This window comes from Aegilops tauschii, chromosome 5 (assembly GCF_002575655.3).
Source record: "Aegilops tauschii subsp. strangulata cultivar AL8/78 chromosome 5, Aet v6.0, whole genome shotgun sequence".
Lineage (NCBI taxonomy): Eukaryota > Viridiplantae > Streptophyta > Magnoliopsida > Poales > Poaceae > Aegilops > Aegilops tauschii.
Window position 1 is genome coordinate 9616075 of NC_053039.3, and position 22638 is coordinate 9638712.

Below are 22638 nucleotides of genomic sequence, written 5' to 3' on the forward strand. Positions count from 1 at the left end.
GTTGATGCGACTTGTAAAAAAATTGGCCTTGTTTGTAAGGAAAGCAAAAGCTTTTGGGTGGTTGCCGCAAAACGTGTGTGAAATTATCTATGCATGTGTGAACTTGATGTAGCTATATATACGCTCCAATTATACTCGTGTTAGTGCGAGCGCGTTTTCTGTTGCTGGTCCTGGACGGCGAGCACGTTTTCGGATGCTTGTAGCGGCCATCCCGCGCTCAAAGTAGGTGAGGACGAAGGGTGATGCGTCTTGAATGCGGAGTAGGCAGAACGTGGAGTAATTGAGCGCGAGCTCAGATGAGCTCGTTATCTAGGTCGTCGGCTAGCGCTCAAGGATCTGTGCCATAGTTCTATACGCGCGCAGGCGGTCGGTCAGAAAATCGAGTACTGTAGCAAAATACTTACGCGGCACCGTTGGGTGGTGGTGGTGGGTCTTCACTGCCGGGCATAGTGGACGGCCGTCGGTGTCTTGCGTGGTGAGACGTGGATCAGAATCCGCGTTCCCGTCTGATCCGTGGACCAGGAAATTCGCTTTCCGCTACGGCGTCGGTCGTTTGGAAGCTGGAGACTCCGGGACAGAGGCAACTAGCGCCGCCGGCGAGCCGCCATGGATCAGCCAATCAGCAGGTACGTGGATCTTAGATTTTTCCGGCGATGCTGCCTCCATTTTTTAGCCCTCCCGTTAGCTGATCCAGAGGATGGATTTGTTGCAAGATTCAGATCCAGTCTGCTTGAGGAGGTAGGGGATAGCTTGGTGCCGGCTCCTATGGCTGTCAATGTATCTGCCGTGGCAGATCTGGAAGTGGCACCGAAGGCGGAGCGGGAGGTGGCGCAGCAGTAGACGGTGGACAGCGGCGAAGCACAAATCTTCTTGGCGAAGGAGGCGGCCGCGAACAGAAGGGAGAGCTCGCCGCCAACGTCGAAGCTGTCCGCGGGGAAGATGAATCCCCAAGCACCGGTGTGGAACAAAAGGTTGGTGAAGTAGTAACCTTGCCTTACACCAGATATTCTGTGACTTATTAGGAAATCAAAGTAGAAATGACTGAATAAATCATGCAGTTGGAGCAAGTGCTGATTGCTGTCAGCATTAATAAATTTCCTACTGTGTCTGCCTGTGTTTGCACGCTGATTTTTTCTATGCATTCACAAAATTCAGGCGTCTATAGTCTCTGAAAGTACAAATGCAGACTGATTACTCTCTGTAGTGAAAAAAATTCTGATTTATTTACTGGTGGTTGCAGACTGTTTGCTCCCTGAATTTAGACAATTCATACTATATGAGAGCCTGTCTTTTCAGGCTGGTTGCTCTCTGCATTACGGAAATTACTAAATTATGTACTGGTGTTTGCAGTCTGTTTGGTGTCTGCATTTTGAAAATTCATAGTATATGTGCCTGTGTTGGTAGGCTGATTGCTCCCTGCGATTAGAAAAAAATCATGCTATATGTGCCTCTGTTTTGCCTGTTGATTGCTTTATGCAGTTAGAAATTTCATGGTTTGTGTTGCCTGTGTTTGCAGGCTAGGGATTGGTGCTGCCGCCCCCAGCAGAACACCGTGCCCACTTCGTGTGAGTGCGTTTGAGAAGGCAGTCAGGTGTTTCGCGAAGAACCCATCTGAAAATGCGATCACACCGGTTCTTGGCACTACTTTCGACTCTGGCCGAGGCGTATGACTTCTACAACTTGTATTTGTGGGAGAAGGTTTTTGGCATCCGGTATGGCAAGAGATGGCTAAATGCCGAAAGGACAGAGTGCATGCAGGAGATAGTTTGTGCATGCTCGGTTTGTTATTAATTTTGCTGTTGCTGCTTTGTGATCGGTAATTCAGTTATGTTCGGGTGTACTTCCAGTGTTGGTATTGATTAAAGTGTGAACATTTCTGCAGGGTAAAGCTGGGGTCGAGAACACAAGGTCTTGTCGGTGCGAGTGCCCTGCTCTGATTAAACTTTTCCGAGTAGAGGACAACGGGTGGTACATTGCAGAGCATAGAGACAATCAGAAATCTTGACAGGGGAAATGAACCCTCAAGCGCCAGGATGGTCTAAGAGGTTCGTTCTGATTTTGCAGGGAACAAATCTCGCGTTGTGTGTGCGGTCTTGCTCGTGTTGCTTGTTTATTTATTAATTTTGGGATACTTAGTAAACAATGTTTATCATACGGATGCAAGTACCAGTATGACAAATTGTGCAGTCAATCCATTTGGCATGGCAAAGGTGCTGCTGAGATATGTATGGGCTATTGGTTGGTAGAAATTCAAAAATAGTAATGTTCTTACTAGTTTTTGCGCCATGGTAGTAAAGCGTGACCGATGTGCAAGCATTCAGAAGTTTGACAATAACATGTATGATAGTGTGCACTTACCTGCCGTCTGTGAAATAATTCTGCATGTTATGAATCATTTTAGTACAGTTCTTACTGCTTTTGCAACATTTTAGGAAAATCTGATCGAATGGGGAAGTAGTTAAGAATTATGATAATAACGTGGATGATAGTGTGTTACCTCCCAGCTGTGAAAATAATGTTGCGTGGTATGAGTCATACTTCTGGTGATTTTTGGTTTACAGAACAATTGTCTGAACTCTTTTTGGAGGAGTTACATTTTCAGCCTCATGATAGAGCTGGTGGCACCCAGCAGGGCCCCTTGCCCGTCTTGCGTGAGTGCTTTCAAGAAAGCAGCGAGGGCTTTTGCTGAGAACCCCTCGGGCAATGCCATTGTCCTGAAACCGGGTATCAGTTTTGACTCGCTCGGAGAGGCGTACGATTTCTGCAACATGTACTCCTAGGAGAAAGGATTTGGAATAATCGGTGGCTCCATTCTTCTTAACCAAGTTCAGTCATTGATTTGCCTTCAGTCTAAGGTAAGTGATACCACATATTGTGATTCCTCTTTAATCCTCAATTTCTCATGCTGAAATGTTGCTATTAATGCTTACTTGTACATTAATTAAGCTATTGGAATCCTTCATCATGTTCCTGTTTGGTTAGTAATTATTTGGGAGCTAATCAGTTTGGGGTTTCAGGCACCTTTGTATGCACATGACGCGGCAGAGCCCAATAACATATCATTTGGCAAAGAGCACTGGAACGATACATACTACGTCTTAGCAAGTACTAATATGAAGTTGCGCAGGCTCTGTCGTAGACTAAAGAGGTACTGTCTATATGTATCACTATGTAATTTTTTTACAGTCTGTAAGATTATTTATATGGCAAGTACTGGTCTCATCGCCAGCAACCTGTAGTTTCACCGTCCATAGTTCTGGTCATACTACTGTGCCTACAGTCACGCCCATTCAACTTTTTTAGAGGAACATTCAGTTAAGGAATTTGAAAGGTTCAGTGAAGTTTAATATTTGGGGTAAAGGGAGAAACGCCTAAATTAGATGGCATAATACAATTTTATATTCTGTTGTTGAAGTCCAGCGTTTGAGCATCCTTTGCATGATAAGCACAAAGACCAACATCAGACGCTGCCGGTCATCAAACACCTTCCTGTCGCGCCCTTTCCAGATGCTCTGGAGGAAGCAAGTGATGATAATGGACAGTAGTTTCTAGGGGGATCACCCCGATTTAAACTGAAGATGCAATTTCAGTCCAGCTTTCCTTTTTTACTTCACATCTTTCGGTTTAAGAATTGTTTACTTAATATTGTAGATATATAATAGTGCAGATAAAAGAGAACTTCATACTTTAACCGGGTGTTTAATAGCTGCAACATTCTTGAAACTGTTGGGGATGGGCCTGTTATACTGCAACAAACAAGCCAATTGTACAAAATCTTGCATACTCGCTCTGCAACTTGCGTATGTTGGATATGCAAACAACCTCATCACATCAGTTTTGGTCTAGCCTTGGTTCTTCTGATCATGGCGCTGTCCTCGAGGGGTTTGAATTGCTTGGTTCAACAAAAAAGCAAAGAACACATTCTCCTCTGCACTGCCTCTTCTACCGACGTAGCTAGATCATCCCTTCGTGTGTGGCTCTATGCGTATGGGCGAGGATCTTCCAAGGCGAGCTCGTCTCAGCTGGGGGCGGGGACTTCATCGAGCCTTCGTTCAAAGAACAAAGCTCCCTGCCTATGATGGGTCTCATCTTGTTAGTGCTTCCGCTCCACCTATGGTGCTCATTCTGCGGCTGGGGACTTCATCGACATCAAGCGAAGCTTTGTTGTCCATTATGTTGTAGTGCTTGGTGTTGTTGAGGTTTGTAAGTTGTCTAGTAGCACCATGTATCTGCCGTCTTTTTCTTTTTCCTCTTGTTAGGTGCTGTCCGATGTAACTCCTGGCCGGTTGATGGCTTTGTTAATTCAAAGCCGGGCTCTCTCTCGAGCCTTCGTTCTAAAAAAAAAGATAAAAAGTTGCAATGCAAATTGATGATATGCATGTAAGCATGGCATTACCTAAGTCATTAATCCATTGTCAGTTGCAAATATTGTTCCTGTGATCGCAGATGATATTTAATACTTATTGTGTTTTATCTTTGTTTGCTGATGAATATCATATTCAGTTGTTTCAGTATGATTTCACTAAAACTAAAAACTGAAGTACTCAGCCTACGATGCTCACCTGTTGGTTCCATTGTACAAAGCTGCGGAAAGATTTGTTGGGGAAGTGCCTAGGCTGAAGATGGTTGCTATATTGGTGCTCGTGGCATTGGTGTGAACAGAGCATCCTTGTTTGGAGAGTTAACTACAGAAATACGGCAGTTTGTGGGTGCAGATATTCACCCTGTTGTAGCCTCTCAGGAATTAGTCAAGATTTCTATGCTTTTAGACTGACATTCACCTTGTATATTGTAGTGTTGATGTTTGGCAAGCAGTTCGTGATGTTGACAGGAACATTTCTGAAATGAAATAGAGTGCACAATTACTTGTTTGAAATTCAAAGAGTGTGTGAGGGTTGGGTGGAAGGAAAGGATTGATTGCAAGCTGGATACACCATTGCCATAGGATAGGTGGATAGACAGAGATAGTGGACTAGGAAGAACAGAAGAATGATTTAATGAAAAACACTTTTAGAAGGTGGTGGCATGTGTAATAACCCTGCGACCACAATCGGGGAGTGAATCAGAGGTAGGATGTCGCCGGCATCAGAGAACGATGAGGCGCATGCAGGTCATGCCGTCAGACATCTGTGCGGGCGGAGCTTTAACGGTGCCCGTCACAGTTACTAGAAATACGGGTTGCTATCGATCGATATACAACGGTCTGTACAACACGCAGTTCGAATCTTGATGTGAATGGGCGATGTGGATATAGGGTCCATCTGTGCTCGGGACCAGATTAGCACTTTCGGGGTAGGCATGCATTTTCTACGATCCGTGTGAGCGTTGTGGCCATCACGCGCTCAAAGTAGGGGAGGACGAAGGGTGGCTCCGGTCTTGTTGGGGAAAGGTACGGGAGGATGTTGCGTTCGTCATGTCATGCTCTCCTGGGGAACTGTGCCGACGAGTTTTCCGATGACGGTGGGGGGTTGGTGTGTACCATAGTAGGCATCTGTTAGAATTTGTACGTATAGTGTCTTGACAAGGTGGCGCCGTGTATGACACTGGGTGGGCTTGGCTCGAATGCACCGGCTAGCAGTCTTTCTTAAAACTTCGGTCGCTTTATTGGATCAAAGAACTGTTACATCGTCCACCAAACCTTTTACAATGAAAGCCGGCGGTTCTTCGACCCACAGCGAAGGTGTTGGGAACGTAGTATTTTAAAAAAATTCATACAATTACGCAAGATTTATCTAGGAGAAACATAGCAACGAGCGGGGAGAGTGTGTCCACGTACCCTCGTAGACCGAAAGCGGAAGCGTTTAGTAACGCGGTTGATGTAGTCGAACATCTTCGCTATCCAACCGATCCAAGTGGCACCTCCACGTTCAGCTCAGTGACGTCCCTCGAGCTCTTGATCTAGTTGAGGCCGAGGGAGAGTTCCGTCAGCACGACGGCGTGGTGACGGTGATGATGAAGTTACCGGCGCAGGGCTTCGCCTAAGCACTACGACGATATGACCGAGGTGTGTAACTGTGGAGAGGGGCACCGCACACGGCTAAGACGAATCTTGAGGCCCTTTGGGGTGCTCCCCTCCCCCTATATAAAGGAGGGAGGGAGGAGCCGCCGGTCTAGGGGGCGCACCAAGCATAGGGAGTCCTACTAGGACTCCCAAGTCCTAGTATGATTCCCTTTCCTATTCAGAGTAGGAGAGAAGGAAAGAGAGGGAGAGGGAGACGGAAGGGGGGCCGCGCCCCCACCCCTTGTCCAATTCGGTTTGGGAAGGGGGGAGGCGCGCGCCACCTCTTGGCCTTTCTCCCCTCTCTCCACTAAAACCCAATAAGGCCCATTACTTCTCCAGGTGAATTCCCGTAACTCCCGGTACTCCGAAAAATACCCGAATCACTCAGAACCTTTTCGATATCCGAATATAGCCTTCCAATATATGAATCTTTACCTCTCGACCATTTCGAGAGTCCTCGTCATGTCCGTGATCTCATCCGGGACTCCGAACAAACTTCGGTCATCAAATCACATAACTCATAATACAAATTGTCATCGAACGTTAAGCGTGCGGACCCTACGGGTTCGAGAACTATGTAGACATGACCGAGACACATCTCTGGTCAATAACCAATAGCGGAACCTGGATGCTCATATTGGCTCCTACATATTCTACGAAGATCTTTATCGGTCAAACCGCATAACAACATATGTTGTTCCCTTTGTCATCGGTATGTTACTTGCCCGGGATTCGATCGTCGGTATCCTCATACCTAGTTCAATCTCGTTACGGCAAGTCTCTTTAGTCGTTCCAGAATGCATCGTCCCATAACTAACTCATTAGTCACATTGCTTGCAAGGCTTATAGTGATGTGCATTACCGAGAGGGCCCAGAGATACCTCCCCGATACACGGAGTGACAAATCCTAACATTTATCTATGCCAACCCAACAAACACCTTCGGAGACACCTGTAGAGCATCGTTATAATAATCCAGTTACGTTGTTACGTTTGATAGCACACAAGGTGTTCCTCCGGTATTTGGGAGTTACATAATCTCATAGTCAGAGGAACATGTGTAAGTCATGAAGAAAGCAATAGCAATAAAACTAAACGATCATTTCTCCTAAGCTAACGGATGGGTCTTGTCCATCACATCATTCTCCTAATGATGTGACCCCGTTCATCAAATGACAACACATGTCTATGGTTAGGAAACTTAACCATCTTTGATTAACGAGCTAGTCTAGTAGAGGCATACTAGGGACACTTTGTTTTGTCTATGTATTCACACATGTATCAAGTTTTCGGTTAATAAAATTCTAGCATGAATAATAAACATTTATCATGATATAAGGAAATAAAATAATAACTTTATTATTGCCTCTAGGGCATATTTCCTTCAGTCTCCCACTTGCACTAGAGTCAATAATCTAGTTCACATTGCCATGTGATTTAACACCAATAGTTCACATCACCATGTGATTAACACCCATAGTTTTCATCGCCATGTGACCAACACTCAAAGGGTTTACTAGAGTCAATAATCTAGTTCACATTGTTATGTGATTAACACTCAAGAGCACTAAGGTGTGATCATGTTTTGCTTGTGAGATAAATTTAGTAAACGAATCTGCCACATTCGGAGCCGTATGCATTTTGCAAATTTCTATGTTTACAATGCTCTGCACGAAGCTACTCTAACTAATTGCTCCCACTTTCAATATGTATCTAGATCGAGACTCAGAGTCATCCAGATCGGTGTCAAAGCTTGCATCGACGTAGCTCTTTACGATGAACTCTTTATCACCTCCATAACCGAGAAACATATCCTTATTCCACTAAGGATAATTTTGACCGCTGTCCAGTGATCCACTCCTAGATGACTATTATACCCTCTTGCCAAACTTATGGCGAGGTACACAATAGGTCTGGTACACAGCATAGCATACTTTATAGAACCTATGACTGAGGCATAGGGAATGACTTTCATTCTCTTTCTATTTTCTGCCATGGTCGGGTTTTGAGTCTTACTCAACTTCACACCTTGCAACACAGGCAAGAACTCCTTCTTTGACTGTTCCATTTTGAATTACTTCAAAATCTTGTCAAGGTATGTATTCATTGAAATTTTTATCAGGCGTCTTGATCTATCTCTATAGATCTTGATGCTCAATATGTAAGCAGCTTCACCGAGGTCTTTCTTTGAAAAACTCCTTTCAAACACTCCTTTATGCTTTCCAGAAAATTCTACATCATTTCCGATCAACAATATGTCATTCAGATATACTTATCAGAAAGGCTGTAGTGCTCCCACTCACTTTCTTGTAAATACAGCCTTCACCACAAGTCTGTATAAAACCATATGCTTTGATCACACTATCAAAGCGTATATTCCAACTCGGGGAGGTTTGCACCAGTCCATAAATGGATCGCTGGAGCTTGCACACTTTGTTAGCACCTTTAGGATCGACAAAACCTTCTGGTTGCATCATATACAACTCTTCTTTGAGATATCCATTAAGGAATGCAGTTTTGACATCCATTTGCCAAATTTCATAAAATGCGGCAATGGCTAACATGATTCGGACAGACTCTAAGCATCGATACGAGTGAGAAAATCTCATCGTAATCAACACCTTGAATTTGTTGAAAACCTTTTGCGATAATTCGAGCTTTGTAGATAGTAACACTACTATCAGCGTTCATCTTCCTCTTGAAGATCAATTTATTCTCAATGGCTCACCGATCATCGGGCAAGTCAATCAAAGTCCATACTTTGTTCTCATACATGGATCCCATCTCAGATTTCATGGCCTCAAACCATTTGGCGGAATCTGGGCTCATCATCGCTTCCTCATAGTTCGTAGGTTCGTCATGGTCTAGTAACATGATTCCCAGAATAGGATTACCATACCACTCTGGTGCGGAACATATTCTGTTTGACCTACGAGGTTCAGTAGTAACTTGATCTAAAGTTCCATGATCATCATCATTAACTTCCTCACTAATTGGTGTAGGTATCACTGGAACTGATTTCAGTGATGAACTACTTTCCAATTTTGGAGAAGGTACAATTACCTCATCAAGTTTTACATTCCCCCCACTCACTTATTTTGAGAGAAACTCCTTCTCTAGAAAGGATCCATTCTTAGCAACGAATATATTGTCTTCGGATCTGTGATAGAAGGTGTACCCAGCAGTTTCCTTTGGGTATCCTATGAAGATGCATTTCTCCGATTTGGGTTCGAGCTTATCAGGTTGAAGCTTTTTCACATAAGCATCGCAGCCCCAAACTTTAAGAAACGACAGCTTAGGTTTCTTGCTAAACCACAATTCATATGGTGTCATCTTAACGGATTTAGATGATGCCCTATTTAATGTGAATGCCGTTGTCTCTAATGCATAACCCCAAACGATAATGGTAAATCGGTAAGAGACATCATAGATCGTAACATATCCAATAAAGTACGGTTACGACGTTCGGACACACCATTACGCTGTGGTGTTCCAGGTGGCGTGAGTTGTGAAACTATTCCACATTGTTTCAAATGAAGACCAAACTCATAACTCAAATATTCATCTCCACGATCAGATCGTAGAAATTTTATTTTCTTGTTACGATGATTTTGCACTTCACTCTGAAATTCTTTGAACTTTTTCAAATGTTTCAGACTTATGTTTCATTACGTAGATATACCCATATCTTCTCAAATCATCTGTGAAGGTTAGAAAATAACGATACCCACCGCGAGCCCTAACACTCATCGGACCTCATACATCAGTATGTATTATTTCCAATAAGTCAGTTGCTCGCTCCATTGTTCCGGAGAACGGAGTTTTAGTCATCTTGCACATAAGGCATGGTTCGCAAGTATCAGGTGATTCATAATCAAGTGATTCCAAAAGTCCATCAGCATGGAGTTTCTTCATGCGCTTTACACCAATATGACCTAACCGACAGTGGCACATATAAGTTGCACTATCATTATTAACTTTGCATCTTTTGGCTTCAATATGTGTATCACTACGATCGAGATTCAATAAACCATTTCTATTGAGTGTATGACCATAGAAGGTTTTATTCATGTAAATAGAACAAAAATATTCTTTTACTTAAATGAATAATTGTATTGCAATAAACATGATCCAATCATATTCATCCTCAATGCAAACACCAAATAACATTTATTTTAGGTTCAACATTAATCCCGAAGGTAAAGGGAGTGTGCGATGGTGACTTATCAACCTTGGAATCACTTCCAACTCACATCATCACCTCGCCCTCAACTAGTCTCTGTTTATTTTGCAACTCCCGTTTCGAGTTACTACTCTTAGCAACTGAACTAGTATCAAATATCGAGGGGTTGCTATAAACACTAGTAAAGTACACATCAATTACATGAATATCACATATACCTTTGTTCACTTTGCCATCCTTCTTATCCGCCAAATACTTGGGGTGCTTCCAGTGACCAATCCCTTTGCAGTAGAAGCACTCAGTCTCAGGCTTAGGTCCAGACTTGGGCTTCTTCACTTGAGCAGCAACTTGCTTGCCGTTCTTCTTGAAGTTTCCCTTCTTTTCCTTTGCCCTTTTCTTGAAACTAGTGGTTTTGTTTAACCATCAACACTTGATGCTCTTTCTTGATTTCTACCTTCGCCGATTTCAGCATCGCGAAGAGCTTGGGAATCACTTTCGTCATCCCTTGCATATTATAGTTCATCAGGAAGTTCCAGTAACTTGGTGACAGTGACTAGAGAACTTTGTCAATCACTATCTTATCTGGAAGATTAACTCCCACTTGACAAGCGATTGTAGTACTCAGACATTCTGAGCAGATGCTCACTGGTTGAGTTATTCTCCTCCTTCTTGTAGGCAAAGTACTTGTCAGAGGTCTCATACCTCTCGACTCGGGCATGAGTCTGAAATACCAATTTCAGCTCTTGGAACATCTCATATGCTCCGTGGCGTTCAAAACGTTTTTGAAGTCCCGGTTCTAAGCCGTAAAGCATGGTGCACTAAACTATCAAGTAGTCATCATACCGAGCTTTGTCAAACGTTTATAACGTCTACATCTGCTCCTGCAATAGGTCCGTCACCTAGCGGTGCATTAAGGACATAATTCTTCTGTGCAGCAATGAGGAAAATCCTCAGATCACGGACCCAGTCCGCATCATTGCTACTATCATCTTTCAACTTCGTTTTCTCTAGGAACATATCAGGAATAAAACAGGGGAGCTATACGCGAGCTATTGATCTACAACATAGATATGCAAAAACTATCAAGACTAAGTTCATGATAAATTAAAGTTCAATTAATCATATTACTTAAGAACTCCAACTTAGATAGACATCCCTCTAGTCATCCAAATGATCACGTGATTCATATCAACTAAACCATGTCTGATCATCACGTGAGATGGAGTAGTTTTCAATGGTGAACATCACTATGTTGATTATATCTACTATATGATTCACGTTCGACCTTTCGGTCTCAGTGTTCCGAGGCCATATCTGCATATGCTAGGCTTGTCAAGTTTAACCCGAGTATTCTGCGTGTGCAAAACTGGCTTGCACCCGTTGTATGTGAACTTAGAGCTTATCACACCCGATCATCACGTGGTGTCTCGGCACGACGAACTATAGCAACAGCGCATACTCAGGGAGAACACTTGTACCTTGAAATTTAGTGAGAGATCATCTTATAATATGCTACCATCGTACTAAGCAAAATAAGATGCATAAAAAAATAAACATCACATGCAATCAAATAAGTGATATGATATGGCCATCATCATCTTGTGCCTTTGATCTCCATCTCCAAAGCACCGTCATGATCATCGTCACCGGCTTGACACCTTGATCTCCATCGAAGCATCGTTGTCGTCTCACCAACTATTGCTTCTATGACTATCGCTACCGCTTAGTGATAAAGTAAAGCAATTACATGGCGATTGCATTTCATACAATAAAGCGACAACCATATGGCTCCTGCTAGTTGCCGATAACTGTTACAAAACATGATCATCTCATACAACAATTTATATATCATCACGTCTTGTGTAGGAGATATGCCCTAGAGGCAAAAATAAATGATATTATTTATCTCCGAGTTCATAATTATGTTTATGTTCCATGCTATAACTGCAATGATTCTCGAGTCTACAATATCCACGAGGCTCGGAGGAAGACTCAAATGCACGTGTGGAATAATAAACGGTAAGAAGTATTCCTAGTCTGGCCTCTAAGACTAGCTCAAGTGTTGCATGATGATTCTGTTTTCCTGGTCATGGGCATGTCTATGCCAGCAACTTTGAGGGCACAATGTTAAGAGAACATTTGTGTTGAATCGACCCGGATTGATGTTATGCTATGAGATTCATTCGTCACAAGTTTATTGGTACATAACACAGAGATGGTTAACGTTTGCATGATTCCTTAGACCATGAGAGTATCGAGTTTCTTCATGCTTGCTTCATGAACTTTGGGGTTTGTTAAACGTCATCCGTAAATGGGTGGCTATTACGGCGGCTTACGGGTTCATGGAAAAGTGTGTCAAGTAACTTGATAGCTCAAGATTGGGATTTGCTCCTCCGACGATGGAGAGATATCTCTGGGCCCTCTCGGTGTTACAGTATCCATCATCGTCTGGCCAGACACTTTGTGATTTGATCACGGGGATGCCGGAACACGATAACGAGAAAAGAGAACAATACCGGTAACGAGGTAACTAGCATAGTGGACAAGTTGTTGATCCACGGGAATGCCAACATGTCTCACCTCGGGTATTTGTATCATATCGCGAAGCAACAGGAATAGCACACGGCAACTGGAGGTTCACTCGAATATTTATTCGTGTGGGTATAGGGGTCAATATGGGTGTCCACGGCTCCGATGTTGATCATTGATCGGAAGGGGTTCCGGGTCATGTCTATACTTCACCGAACCTATAGGGTCACACGCTTAAGGGTCATCTATCTTCTGAATACTAGACAGGGAGTCTGAGAGAAAATCACCGAAAAAGTTTCGGACAGCGGAATCGTACCGCAGAGAGAGGTCATCGGATAAGTTTCGATGATACCGAAAAGTTGTTTCGGGATACACCATTAAGTCAAATTGGTTTCGGCACATGCCTGATAATTCTTGGAGGATGCCAGAATCATTCTGGAAGCTTTTTGGAATTTTCTGAGATAAAAACCGGAAATGTTCCGGAGCTGCCGGAGCCACTTCAGATGCGTTTCGCAGATGAAAATCACTAAAACCGGAATTGTTTCGGAACGCGTTGAAAATCATGTTAGTGGGTACTGGAAATGTTCTTAGCCCACATAAATATTTTCAGTTCGATCAGACGCTGAAAAATGTCGTCGTGAATAGTGAAAATCAGCTTTATGGTTACTTTATGGAAAGCCACCTTTTGGGGCTTTGCACCAAAAGATCTTGGGGATGACATGGATGGATAGGAGCCATTTTTTGGGCCCCTCATGGGGGTGTGGCCGGCCACATGGGGTATCCCCCCTTGGGGACCCTCTTGTTCCTTGGTTTCACTCCTAGGTCCTTGTGGAAGGACTTCATTCATGTGCATTTTGGGTTTTTTGTGAAACTACCCTACCCCCTTGGGATTTCCTATAAATAGAGGTGGAGGGGCAGCCCTCCACACTCATCCCTTGCTCTCATACACATGCCATGCATTATCTGGCTTCTTCTCTCCCTCCCACGAAAAGAGTTTCGTAGAGCCGTAAGGCTGTCTGGGTTCCGGCAGGAACTAGTTCTGGACGGCGAAGCCCTGCCGGATAGATGACACCGTATGTGTGCAACTCTGTAGAGAGATCGTAGTTTCGGTCTTAGTTCGTGAGTGCCTCCCGAAGGGCTGTCCGTGTGACCGTCCGAGTTTCGAAGGTCCTCCCGAAGGGCTGTCCGAGTGACCGTTCGAGTTTCGAAGGTCCTCCCGAAGGGCTGTCCGCGACACCGTCCGGGGGGCTGTTCGACCGCCTCCCGGAGGGCTGTCTGAGGAGCAGATGAGGGTATACATCCTCGCGGTTGGGAGGTTGTAAATCCTAGCTGCGGGGATCTGCACCGCCGATCGTCATCGACTCTACTTCCCGCTGCGCTACGAGTCGGTAACGAAAAAGATCAAACCATGTATGCAGTCTCCATAGTGGTCCTGGGCTGGTGCGTAGGTCGGAAAATTTTTGTTTTCTGTCGCTTTCCCCTTCATCTTGACCATATCACATCACAGCAAGCCCTGCAAAAACAAGTTAGACGTCCTCTACTTTGTTGTTGCAAGTTTTACGTGGCTGCTACGGGCTTCTAGCAAGAACCGTTCTTACCTACGCAGCAAAACCACAATGATTTTTCGTCAAGTGTGATGTTTTAACCTTCAACAAGGACCGGGCGTAGCCAAACTCGATTCAACTAAAGTTGGAGAAATAGACACCCACTAGCCACCTGTGTGCAAAGCACGGCGGTAGAACCAGTCTCATGAACGCGGTCATGTAATATCGGTCTGGGCTGCTTCATCCAACAATACCGCCGAATAAAAGTATGACATGCTGGTAAGCAGTATGACTATTATTGTCCACAACTCTTTGTGTTCTACTCGTGCATATATATAACATCTACGCATAGATCTGGCTCGGATACCACTGTTGGGGAACGTAGTATTTCAAAAAAAAATCCAACTATCACGCAAGATCAATCTAGGAGAAGCATAGCAACAAGCGGAGAGAGTGTGTCCACGTACCCTCGTAGAGCGAAAGCGGAAGCGTTTAGTAACGCGGTTGATGTAGTCAAACGTCTTCAGGATCCAACCGATCCAAGTACCGAACGTACGGCACCTCCGCGTTCAGCACACGTTCAGCTCGGTGACGTCCCTCGAGCTCTTGATCCAGTTGAGGCCGAGGGAGAGTTCCGTCAGCACGACGGCGTGGTGACAGTGATGATGAAGTTACCGGCGCAGGGCTTCGCCTAAGCACTACGACGATATGACCGAGGTGTGTAACTGTGGAGGGGGGCACCGCACACGGCTAAGACAAATCTTGAGTCCCTTTGGCGTGCTCCCCTCCACCGTATATAAAGCAGGGAGGGAGGAGGCGGCGCGCCAAGCATAGGAAGTCCTACTAGGACTCCCAAGTCCTAGTAGGATTCCCTTTCCTATTCGGAGTAGGAGAGAAGGAAAGAGAGGGAGAGGGAGACGGAAGGGGCGCCACGCCCCCACCCCTTGTTCAATTCGGTTTGGGCAGGCGGGAGGCGCGCGCCACCTCTTGGCCCTTCTCCCCTCTCTCCACTAAAGCCCAATAAGGCCCATTACTTCTCCCGGTGAATTCCCGTAACTCCCGGTACACCGAAAAATACCCGAATCACTCGAAACCTTTCCGATGTCCGAATATAGCCTTCCAATATATGAATCTTTATCTCTCGACCATTTCGAGACACCTCGTCATGTCCGTGATCTCATCTAGGACTCCGAACAAACTTCGGTCATCAAATCACATAACTCATAATACAAATCGTCATCGAACGTTAAGCGTGCGGACCCTACGGGTTCGAGAACTATGGAGACATGACCGAGACACATCTCTGGTCAATAACCAATAGCAGAACCTGGATGCTCATATTGGCTGCTACATATTCTACGAAGATCTTTATCGGTCAAACCGCATAACAACATACGTTGTTCCCTTTGTCATCGGTATGTTTCTTGCCCGAGATTCGATCGTTGGTATCCTCATACCTAGTCCAATCTCGTTACCGGCAAGTCTCTTTACTTGTTTCGTAATGCATCATCCCGTAACTTACTCATTAGTCATATTGCTTGCAAGGCTTATAGTGATGTGCATTACCGAGAGGGCCCAAAGATACCTTTCCGATACAGGAGTGACAAATCCTAATCTTGATCTATGCCAACCCAACAAACACCTTCGGAGACACCTATAGAGCATCTTTATAATCACACAGTTACGTTGTGACGTTTGATAGCACACAAGGTGTTCCTTCGGTATTCGGGAGGTGCATAATCTGATAGTCAGAGGAATATGTATAAGTCATGAAGAAAGCAATAGTAATAAAACTAAACGATCATTTATGCTAAGCTAACAGATGGGTCTTGTCCATCACATCATTCTCCTAATGATGTGACCCCGTTCATCAAATGACAACACATGTCTATGGTTAGGAAACTTAACCATCTTTGATTAACGAGCTAGTCTAGTAGAGGCATACTAGGGACACTTTGTTTTGTCTATGGATTCTCACATGTATCAAGTTTCCGGTTCATACAATTCTAGCATGAATAAGAAACATTTATCATGATATAAGGAAATAAAATAATAACTTTATTATTGCCTCTAGGGCATATTTCTTTCAGAAGGGGCCGACCTCGCTAGCCTAGCTAATTCCTGAGGAACAGAGTTTGCCTCTCTGGGGCAGTGAACAAAAGAAACCGAAGTATAGCCTATAATAAGGACCAAACAATCCAAATAGATCGCTGATGCGCCTGAAGCCGTAAAGCCTCCATTCTTCATAGTATTGATCACCTCCAGGCAGTCCGACTCGACCACCAGCTTGCTTATACCCAGCTGTTGCGCCAATAGCAGCCCATGATGTAGTGCATACGCTTCCGCCGTCCCTGCATCCGCAACATGCTCCAGCTTTTCATTTGACGCCGCGATGAAGCCACCCTTATGGTCACGTAGAACAGCACCTACAGCACCCTGGAGAGAATGTGCGCTGAAAGTTGCATCTACATTTAACTTCACAAAACCCTCAAGTGGCTTTCTCCAACCATCTCTCCTTGGTTCTGAACTTTTTTTCATGGCCTTCATATAGTTTGTCGATGTGGGGTTGCTTCCTTCCCGCCTATCCGCCTGATGGCGGCTTGGAATCATGTTCTCTTCGTTCTTACCCAGCCGGTGTGATAAGGCATGCCACACTAGCACTCCCATTGCTACTTGCCTTTTCTTGCTACTGTCTCGACTGCACGGGCTACAAGAGTGCATGGTCCAATATCGTTGCATGAGCTACTAGATGAACCGCGTAATAGGACTCGAACCTGAACAAACCGAAAGCCAGCCTTTCCAACAACCTCCTAACTGGTGCATGGGGTGGCCATGCTTCGGGGGTCGGCTTGTCTGATGCCCGCTGCCATCCCCTTGGGTGTGGGTTGTTTGGTCCATGTGCGATGTGTAGGTTCGGTCGTCGTCGGGTGAAGGTGCGAGTGTTCTCTCTGTGTTGTGGGGCCTAACAAGGCGGTGTGAGCCGCTTTTACCGGTTGTTCTCGTTCAAATTCTCGTGCAAATACTTGGGCATTCCTCTATCTATCAATCAGTTGACTAAAACCGAGTGGCAGCCCCTTTTTGACCAAGTGAAAAAGTTCATCCTGGCTTGGCAGAAATGCCTCATCCATAGGCCCGGACGGCTTGTGCTCATCAAATCTGTGGTCTCTGCCAGACCCATACATCAGCTTATGATTCTTGATGCGCCGGCTTGGGTGTTTGAGGAGATCAATGGTTGGATGTGATCGTTCTTCTGGGGTGTGCTACCTCTTGAGCACTGTGTTGGTTTTCCCTTGAAGAGAAAAGGGTGATGCAGTAAAGTAGCGTAAGTATTTCCCTCAGTTTGAGAACCAAGGTATCAATCCAGTAGGAGACCACGCTCAAGTCCCACGCACCTACACAAACAAATAAGAACCTCGCAACCAACGCGATAAAGGGGTTGTCAATCCCTTCATGGTCACTTACGAGAGTGAGATCTGATAGAGATGATAAGATAATATTTTTGGTATTTTTATGATAAAGAGTAAAAGTAAAGATTGCAAGGTAAACGGTAATAGAAATAACAGAAGATTAATATGATGGAAAATAGACCCGGGGGCCATAGGTTTCACTAGTGGCTTCTCTCAAGATAGCATAAGTATTACGGTGGGTAAACGAATTACTGTCGAGCAATTGATAGAATTGAGCATAGTTATGAGAATATCTAGGTATGATCATGTATATAGGCATCACGTCCGTGACAAGTAGACCGACTCCTGCCTGCATCTACTACTATTACTCCACACATCGACCGCTATCCAGCATGCATCTAGAGTATTAAGTTCATAAGAACGGAGTAACGCTTTAAGCAAGATGACATGATGTAGAGGGATAAACTCATGCAATATGATATAAACCCCATCTTTTTATCCCCGATGGCAATAATACAATACGTGTCGTTTCCCCTACTGTCACTGGGATCGAGCACCGCAAGATTGAACCCAAAGCTAAGCACTTCTCCCATTGCAAGAAAGATCAATCTAGTAGGCCAAACCAAACTGATAATTCAAAGAGACTTGCAAAGATAACCAATCATACATAAAACAATTCAGAGGAGAATCGAATATTGTTCATAGATAATCTTGATATAAACCCACAATTCATCGGATCTCGACAAACACACTGCATAAGAAGATTACATCAAATAGATCTCCAAGAGAATCGAGGAGAACTTTGTATTGAGATCCAAAGAGAGAGAAGCCATCTAGCTAATAACTATGGACCCGAAGGTCTGAGGTAAACTACTCACACATCATCGGAGAGGCTATGGTGTTGATGTAGAAGCCCTCCGTGATCAATGCCCCATCCGGCGGAGCGCCGGAAAAGGCCCCAAGATGGGATCTCACGGGTACAGAAGGTTGCGGCGGTAGAAATAGGGTTTTGGCTCCGTCTCTGATGTTTCCAGGGTATATGAGTAAATATAGGCGAAAGAGGTCGGTCAGGAGAGCTATGAGGGGCCCACGAGGGTGGGGGCGCGCCCAGGGGGGCAGGCGCGCCTCCCTGCCTCGTGGCCTCCTCGTTCGTTTATTGACGTCCACTCCAAGTCCGCTGGATCATGTTTGTTCCGAAAATCACGTTCCCGAAGGTTTCATTCCGTTAGGACTCCGTTTGATATCCTTTTCCTTCGAAACACTGAAATAGGCAAGAGAACAACAATTTGGGCTAGGCCTCCGGTTAATAGGTTAGTCCGAAAAATAATATAAAAGTCTATAATAAAGCCCATTAAACATCCAAAACAGAATATATATTAGCATGGAACAATAAAAAATTATAGATACGTTGGAGACGTATCAAGCATCCCCAAGCTTAATTCCTGCTCGTCCTCGAGTAGGTAAATGATAAAAACAGAATTTTTGATGTGGAAAGCTACTTGGCATAATTTTCAATGTAGTTTTCTTATTTGTGGCATGAATATTCAGATCCGAAAGATTCAAGATAAAAGTTTAATATTGACATAAAAATAATAATACTTCAAGCATACTAACAAAGCAATCATGTCTTCTCAAAATAACATGGCCAAAGAAAGTTATCCCTACAAAATCATATAGTCTAGCTATGCTCTATCTTCACCACACAAAATATTTAAATCATGCACAACCCCGATGACAAGCCAAACAATTGTTTCATACTTTTGGTGTTCTCAAACTTTTTCAATCTTCGCGCAATACATGAGCGTGAGCCATGGATATAGCACTATAGGTGGAATAGAATGGTGGTTGTGGAGAAGACAAAAAGGAGAAGATAGTCTCATATCAACTAGGTGTATCAACGGGCTATGGAGATGCCCATTAATAGATATCAATGTGAGTGAGTATGGATTGCCATGCAACGGATGCACTAGAGCTATAAGTGTATGAAAGCTCAACAAATGAAACTAAGTGGGTGTGCATCCAACTCGCTTGCTCACGAAGACCTAGGGCAATTTGAGGAAGCCCGTCATTGGAATATGCAATCCAAGTTATATAATGAAAAATTCCCAGTAGTATATGAAAGTGATAACGTAGGAGACTCTCTATCATGAAGATCATGGTGCTACTTTAAAGCACAAGTGTGGTAAAAGGATAGTAACATTGTCCCTTCTTTCTTTTTCTCTCATTTTTTTGTTGGGCCTTCTCTTTTTTTTATGGCCTCCTTTTTTAAATTTAGTCCGGAGTCTCATCCCGACTTATGGGGGAATCATAGTCTCCATCATCCTTTCCTCACATGGGGCAATGCTCTAATAATGATGATCATCACACTTTTATTTACTTACAACTCAAGAATTACAACTCGATACTTAGAACAAAATATGACTCTATGTGAATGCCTCCGGCGGTGTACCGGGATATGCAATGAATCAAGAATGACATGTATAAATATAATGAACGGTGGCTTTGCCACAAATACGATGTCAAGCAATATGACAATGATGGAGCGTGTCATAATAAACGGAACGGTGGTAAGTTGCATGGAAATATATCTCGGAATGGCTATGGAAATGCCATGATAGGTAGGTATGGTGGCTGTTTTGAGGAAGGTATATGGTGGGTGTATGATACCGGCGATAAGTGCGCGGTATTAGAGGGGCTAGCAATGGTGGAAGGATGAGAGTGCGTATAATCCATGGACTCAACATTAGTCATAAAGAACTCATATACTTGTTGCAAAAATCTACAAGTTATCAAAGCAAAGTATTACGCGCATGCTCCAGGGGGATAGATTGGTAGGAAAAGACCATCGCTCGTCCCCGACCGCCACTCATAAGGAAGACAATCAATAAATAAATCATGCTCCGACTTCATCACATAACGGTTCACCATACGTGCATGCTACGGGAATCGCAAACTTTAACACAAGTATTTCTCAAATTCATAACCACTCAACTAGCATGACTCTAATATCACCATCTTCATATCTCAAAACAATTATCAAGCATCAAACTTTTCTTAGTATTCAACGCACTTATAAGAAAGTTTTTACTAATATTGGATGTCTATCATATTAGGACTAATTTCACAATTTAAGAAAATTACCATGCTGTTTTGTAGGACTCTCAAAATAATATAAGTGAAGCATGAGAGATCAATAATTTCTATAAAATAGAACCACCACCGTGCTCAAAAAGATATAAGTGAAGCACTAGAGCAAAAACTATATAGCTCAAAAGATATAAGTGAAGCACATAGAGTATTCTAACAAATTCCGAATCATGTGTGTTTCTCTCAAAAGGTGTGTACAGAAAGGATGATTGTGTAAACTAAAAAGAAAAGACTCAAATCATACAAGATGCTCCATGAAAAACACATATCATGTGGTGAATAAAAATATAGCCCCAAGTAAAGTTACCGATAGACGAAGACGAAAGAGGGGATGCCTTCCGGGGTATCCCCAAGCTTAGGCTTTTGGTTGTCCTTGATTTTTACCTTGGGGTGCCTTGGGCATCCCCAATATTAGGCTCTTGCCAATCCTTGTTCCATAATCCATCAAATCTGTACCCAAAACTTGAAAACTTCACAACACAAAACTCAATAGAAAATCTCATGAGCTCCGTTAGCGGAAGAAAACAAAACACCACTTCAAGGTACTGTAATGAACTCATTCTTTATTTATATTGGTGTTAAACCTACTGTATTCCAACTTCTCTATGGTTTATAAACTCTTTTACTAGCCATAGATTCATCAAAATAAGCAAACAACACACAAAAAACAGTATCTGTCAAAAACAGAACAGTCTGTAGTAATCTGTACCTAACGCAAACTCCTGGAACTCAGAAAAATCGACCAAAATAGGAAGACCTAGACAATTTATAGTTTTTGGCTCCGTCTCTGATGTTTCCAGGGTATATGAGTATATATAGGCGAAAGAGGTCGGTCAGGAGAGCTACAGGGGCCCACGAGGGTGGGGGCGCACCCAGGGGGCAGGCGCGTCTCCCTGCCTCGTGGCCTCCTCGTTCTTTTCTTGACATCCACTCCAAGTCCTCTGGATCACGTTTGTTCCGAAAATCACGTTCTCGAAGGTTTCATTATGTTTGGACTCCGTTTGATATCCTTTTCCTTCGAAACACTGAAATAGGCAAAAAAACAGCAATTTGGGCTGGGCCTCCGGTTAATAGGTTAGTCCCAAAATTAATATATAAGTGTAGAATAAAGCCCATTAAACATCCAAAACAGAATATATATTAGCATGGAACAATCAAAAATTATAGATACGTTGGAGACGTATCAGGGTGGGAAGGAGAAGGCGAACGGAGGACAGTGCCTAGTGGCGTGGAACACAATCTACCGTCCCAATTGCTATGGAGGTTTGGGTATCAAAAATCTTAGGTTACAAGCTTTGGCGCTCAGAGTGTGGTGGGAATGGATGAGACGTACAGACCTGGATCGACCATGGCAAGGAATTCCGTTCTTAGTTGACAACAAGGCAAGGGCAGTCTTCAACAGTCTGGTGGCGATCATGGTGGGCATCGGCAGCAAAGTCCGTTTCTGGAAGGACCGGTGGATCAATGGATCGGCTGTGGGGGATATATCACCAGCTATCCTTGCTCTGGTAAACACCCGCATAATCAATAGTCGCTGTTGGAGTTGTGTCGAATATTGTGTACAAGTTAGGTTACAGTTGGACTCTGAGTAGTATTGTGTTTAGATACGATATGGAGTCGTGTCCAAGTAGGACACTTATATCTTAGGCCTCTCAAATATAGCGAGGGTAGACACACGATGTAACCTATGCCAACATAATAGCACAGGCGCGCAAGGGGGAGCGTGAAGGAAATATGCCCTAGAGGCAATAATAAAGTTATTATTTATTTCCTTATTTCATGATAAATGTTTATTATTCATGCTAGAATTGTATTAACCGGAAACTTA

At 43.8% G+C, this 22638-nt stretch overlaps 1 long non-coding RNA gene across 6 annotated transcripts; it reads left to right on the plus strand.

The window, feature by feature from the left end:
• The first annotated feature begins 406 nt into the window (after positions 1–406).
• Positions 407–4876, plus strand: LOC109755214 (uncharacterized). Of its 6 annotated transcripts, none has more exons than XR_005755907.3 (6): positions 409–626; positions 720–971; positions 1517–2045; positions 2562–2855; positions 3018–3148; positions 4504–4876. It is a non-coding gene; the product is annotated as an uncharacterized lncRNA (long non-coding RNA). The 6 variants fall into 6 exon arrangements; XR_005755909.3 differs by lacking the exon at positions 4504–4876 and adding an exon at positions 3416–4428; XR_005755908.3 differs by lacking the exon at positions 4504–4876 and adding an exon at positions 3421–4428.
• The last annotated feature ends 17762 nt before the right edge of the window (positions 4877–22638 follow it).